Below are 6,071 nucleotides of genomic sequence, written 5' to 3'. Positions count from 1 at the left end.
CCAATGGGCCCACCAACGGTAATCGATCCCAGACCGACCGTGCATTAAGTGAACACTTTACCACCAGACTGTGTCCCGTCCCTTAGATCTTGAATGCCGTTTACTGTGTAGAGTATCGGTTTGTGAATAACGAATGTGGTCCTGGTTGTCCTTCTGTTCGTAGGAGCTCGGATTTCATTTTACTGCCCAATAGAAATTGTTTCCTTACATACAGCAGGGCCCCATTTTACGAAGCGGTCTTAGTGCTAAGATCATCTTAAGTGCATTAAGCAGTTATGCACTTAAGTTGATCTTAATGATAAGATCACTTCGTGGAACGGGGCCCAGGGCTTCTAGAATTTTTACAAAACCCATTAGCCATGGGATCAGTGATTTTAAAAATGTACTAGCCACGATTAAAAATTCACTAGCCCTACTTTATTTAATACAATTTTACTAATACATCGCTGTGTTGAACTCTCGCTCGATGATAAACTCACCTCGCTTGCTTAACGTTTTTTTCTCGAGTGTGTGCGGCTTTTTAAGAAATACAAAAAATGCATTTCATGGTTTTACAAACATCAGGATTACCAGGATTACCAAAAAGCACTTCAGGTGAATGGAAATGTGTATTCTAAATAATAAAATGTAAGTAAAGTGCAATTTTATTTGTGAAAAAATTAGTTTAATAGCGAAAAATAACACCGTAATGGTTAACAACTAACCGTAACTAGGGCGTGTCCCTTTAAAACCTGTTTCAGAAAGAAAGAAAAAAGTTAACCTATGCAGTTTGATGGTAATTTGTAAATAATTTTTGGTTATATTTACACTGAACTTTTACCCCCAATAAAATGTTATTTGAAATGATATGGGTTTAAAACTTAATAAATTATTATTTATTTATATGAATTTTATCTTTATTCATTATTTTGGCGCTGTCAAATATAGAACATAATCGATGTCTTCTGCAGCCAGATCTGTAGTTTGCGTCAACACAGATGCGGTGTGTTTTGTCACCGTGTTTCTTTTTTAACTAGTACCATACTTGCCAGACCCTAAAATCCGTGGGCGCCCAACTGACTAGCTTTGTAAAATTGCTACGGGCGACCACTAATTTTCAATCCTGTGGTGTGTTACATACAATTACTAGGTCACTGTAATAAAAAATAAATCAAATAAATTGTCTATACCCACTTTTCCTGTCCATAAAATATAATTACTCTTCCAGTATGCAAATCAGCACCGACAATACATATGCTAATTTCTTGACGGTTCTGTATTGTTAACATTACATACATAAACTGTTTCTCTGCCAATATAAATGTGTCATCAAAGTACCCATGCTGAACAAACTTTCCCTTTCTAAGAAAGAACAATAGCTTCATTAATCAGACAGCACCTTCTCCAATGGATACAGTATCATCAGTAGTTGGTCCAAAACAAACTGTTCATCCATCCCATTGCAAACATGTCACATACTTAGAATTGAATCATACCCGTAACATATTCATTAATGCCTATGGTTTTCCATCAAACTCCTGACGGGCGTATCATGTACCTCACTAGCTACTCTTGTTCCTTCTGTTTTCCTACTTTTGTCCTACTTTTTCATAAGGACCAGCCTCGGTGGCGTCGTGGTTAGGCCATCGGTCTACAGACTGGTTGGTAGGTACTGGGTTCGGATCCCAGTCGAGGCATGGGATACCGACTCCAAACCCTGAGTGAGTGTTCCGCAAGACTCAGTGTGTAGTGTAAACCACTTGCACCGACCAGTGATCCATAACTGGTTCAACAAAGGCCATGGTTTGTGCTATCCTGCCTGTGGGAAGCACAAATAAAAGATCCCTTGCTGCTTGTCGTAAAAGAGTAGCATATGTGGCGACAGCGGGTTTCCTCTAAAAAAAACAGTGTCGGAATGACCATATGTTTGACGTCCAATAGCCGATGATAAGATAAAAAATCAATGTGCTCTAGTGGCGTCGTTAAATAAAACAAACTTTACTTTTTTTACTTTTCATAAGGGTATGCTGGATATTCCCACTAGCTACAGCTTTATATATATATATGCCAACACTCACACAAATATCCCATGGCTCATCTAGGTAAAACTGGTATTTTTTAAGTTAACATTTTGACAAAATTAATTACTCTTTATCATTACTGTATGGTTTTCTTAACCCTAACCCTAAACTCAACCCATTTTGTTTCTGGGGGAGGCCCCCCACCCATACCCCCTGTTGACTGCGGTTGCATTCAATTCCGTAGCGCCATACCCAAAAATTTCTTTCTGGCAGAAACACTAGAAGGGGAAATCATTTCAGTGTTTGTAATTTGCCTATGTGTGTATTACATGTCTGTCGGTTTGCTTGTTTGTTTTCTAACGAGGGTACAGTCTGGGCTCGACGTTGTTGTTTTTCTTGTTTGTTTTGTTTTCAAATAGTGAATAATAAAGAAAAAAAGTTTGTTTTGTTTAACGACACCACTAGAGCACATTAATTAATTAATCATCATGTCAAACATTTTGGTAATTCTGACTCGTAGTCATCAGAGGATGGGGAGTGTTACCGGAAGTCCGTAGTTAGGCGGTTTCTGCCGTAGGGTGTGTTAGGTTTGTCCGGGAACAACCTTGACCTCCCACCCCCTCCCCTCCCCCACCCCACCCCCCATGCTGCCGTCCACGCCAACGTTCCCGATACGATTGATGCCCCTCTCTTTCTAACCCCAACCAATAACAAAACTTCCACGAATTTCTAACTATTTTCTGTAACTTACAAAATAGGAACTTTATTAGCAAGTCTATAACTCAAATTGAGAAAAATGATGGTTCTATCGTTACAAATAAAAATGAACTTATGCATGAGACAAACACTTTTATGAAAACCTCTATTCTTCAAAAGAAGATACGATAGCTGATACTGACCTACATGACTTATTTTTAGGTCAAGATATAAATAAACTTAACAGAGAAAAAGCACTCTTTAGAGGGTTTATTGACATATGAAGAATTATCAAATGCTTTAAAACGTACAAAGAACAATAAAAGTCCAGGTTCTGACGGTTTCTCTGCCGATTTTTTTTTTTTTTGGTGGAAAGATATTGATTATTTTGTTCTTAGATCTGTGAATTATGCTTTTATTAATGGTGAATTATCTATAACACAGAAACTTGGAATAATTACCTGCATACCCGAAGGCGATAAACCCAAACGTTTTCTAACTAACTGGCGTCCCATTTCACTCTTAAATATTGTTTATAAATTAGCATCAGCCTGCATATCAGAAAGACTAAAAGGGGTACTCCATATTCTCATAAGTGAAGATCAAACTGGGTTTATGTCAAATAGACACATCAGTGACAATATAATGATCCTGTATGATATTTTGTATTGTACTGAATCCCAAAATATTCCAGGAATGTTTCTAAGAGTAGATTTTGAAAAGGCATTTGATACGATTTCTTGGTCATTTTTACATAAAACTTGATTTCTTTGGATTTGGAGAAAATATTAAACGATGGATTTTTGTGTTCTATAAAAATATTAAATCCAGTGTTATAGTCAACGGAAATGTATCATCATCCTTTAACATTTACAGAGGATGCAGGCAAGGAGACCCATTATCTCCGTATATATTCCTCCTCTGTGTAGAAATTCTTGCAGAGCTTATTCGTAAAAATAAGAATATTAAAGGCATTTCAATAAACAGCAAAGAATATCTTATTTCACAATACGCTGATGATACAGATTTTATACTTAATGGTAGCAGAACATCTTTTGACTAAAAATAAATTATGATAAATCTGAAGTTATTTGGATTGGTTCCCAAAAGAATAGTTCAGTAAGATATTTACAACATTTAAATCTAAAATGGAATCCTCTAACTTTTACAGCACTTGGAATTATCTTTAGTACTGATATTTCTGAAATAACTAAACTTAATTACAACTCTAAACTGTTTGAAATTAAACAGATTATAAATAGATGGATGAGAAGATTTGTAACACCACTTGGCAGAATAGCTATAATAAAAGCCTTATTAATATCTAAACTCAACTATTTACTGTTAACTTTACCAAACCCCACTAAGTCGTTTCAGTGTGAATTAAACAAAATATTATTCAGGTTTGTATGGAACCAAAAACCAGATAGGATAAAAAGAATAACTGTATGTAAACTGTTAAAGAAGGCGGCCTCGGTATGATAGATATATTTAATTATATCAAGGCTTTAAAGATTACCTGGATTCGAAAATTGGAAACGAAAGATTCAAAATGGAAACCTATTTTATTTGCTTGTTTTCCTCAATTTCGTAATATTTCTGTATTTGGTAACGACTTCCCCTCAAAATGTTTCAAAAATGTAAATAACCTGTTTTGGAAGGACTGTATTCGGGCTTTTTATGACTTCTCGACAGCAATAAAAGTAACATCCTTTGAAGATTTCTTATCTGAACCAATTTTTTATAATTCCCAAATAAAAATTGATAGGAAAACCTTTTTGAAAAAGAAATGGCTTGAGAAAGATATTTCTCAGATTTGCGATCTTGGTAATGAGCGAGGAGATTTTTTTACTTTAATGATTTAATGATTTAATTTAATGATATATACGAGTTAGATGTTTCTTTTCTAGAATACCATGGCGTCGTTAATTCCGTTAAGTCATATTTTAGGAAAACAAATATTAAAAAAGTTGAAACAAATATCTCCTTGGACGATTCTCCGGTTCAACGGACACTTTTCTCTATTAAAAAAGGCTCAAAATTATATTATTATACATTAACGTTGTCGAAAGTTCCGAATATTGCCATACTAAAATGGCAACTTCATTTCACTTCCAACCTAAACTGGTCTGTTATCTATTTAAAGCCATTTATAACCATTCAAGAAATAAAATTAAGATGGTTCCAATATAGAATTTTACACAGGATACTGACTACCAACACGTTTGCTTATAAACTAAAACTTATTGACAGTGAAATGTGTACTTTTTGTCACGAAATGCGAGAATCTATAGAACATCTATTTTGGGAATGTAAAGTTGTTCAGCTTTTTTGGAACAATTTTTTTAATTGGTTATTAAAATCTTGTAATCATATATTTAACCTACATTTATCATTTGAACTTGTTATATTTGGATGTAAAAGTAATACTAAAACAGATAATATTTTTGATTTATTATTATTGTTAGCTAAGTATTTTATATATAAATGCAAAGTGCAAAATGTACAGTTAAACATTACTCATTTCCAAAACGAAGTTAAACAAAGATACCTGATTGAGAAACATATTCACTACAGTAAAAACTGCTTTAATAAATTTGTTACGAAGTGGGCAATGTACCATTCTCTATTTGATATATAATCTTTAAATTAATTTTGTTCATTAATTTGTTTTCATCAGCCCCAACAGGTCACGTGAAACACCTTCATATCTGTATGCCTATTGTATATCCTACTTCTTTTTACAGACCACTGAAATGTTGTTGTAAATAATGCGTGTGTGTGCACATATTTGTTTTTCCTTTATCCTCTCTCTCTCTCTCTCTCTCTCTCTCTCTCTCTCTCTCTCTCTCTCTCTCTCTCTCTCTCTCATATTTTCATATTTCATTATATACTTTCATTTACTCTAGATACTTGTTAAAATCCAGGTCCTTGTGAATATATTATTTTAATTAAGTCTGCCTATAAAGTAGTAACTACATTATGTGTGTATAAATTATATATAAAATTACTGTAACAACCCATGCCTTCTCCCTTTGCATGGGTTGATATTTGTCAACAAGGGAATGGTCAAGAAAAAATAAACAGTTATTAATATGAAAAAAAATAAAAATAAAAATAAATAAAAAAACTTCCTGGGCGCGGGTTGACCCCCTTTCCTGCCCAACATCCCTCTCTGTTTTTTTTAGTCTAAGTGGGCATTAAAGGCATATTGTCACAGAACACTGACCTATTTAATGGTGTAACAAATTATTACCTGAACAAATATAATTTGATTTGTCCTTAAATGTACTTTATTCAACCATCTTCATAACCACCATACTCCATTTATTAATGATATTTTGTAAAAATAATTGAATTATGGCAATGGTCCAT

General features: G+C 34.1%; 1 protein-coding gene across 1 annotated transcript in view; it reads right to left on the bottom strand.

The window, feature by feature from the left end:
- The window catches only part of LOC121376936 (fucolectin-like), a 41,769-nt gene that overhangs the window by 20,200 nt on the left and 15,498 nt on the right, over positions 1 to 6,071 (bottom strand). The gene's annotated exons all lie outside the window — the stretch shown is intronic.

The sequence above is a fragment of the Gigantopelta aegis genome, chromosome 7, assembly GCF_016097555.1.
Source record: "Gigantopelta aegis isolate Gae_Host chromosome 7, Gae_host_genome, whole genome shotgun sequence".
Lineage (NCBI taxonomy): Eukaryota > Metazoa > Mollusca > Gastropoda > Neomphalida > Peltospiridae > Gigantopelta > Gigantopelta aegis.
This window is presented reverse-complemented; position numbering and strand designations above follow the sequence as displayed.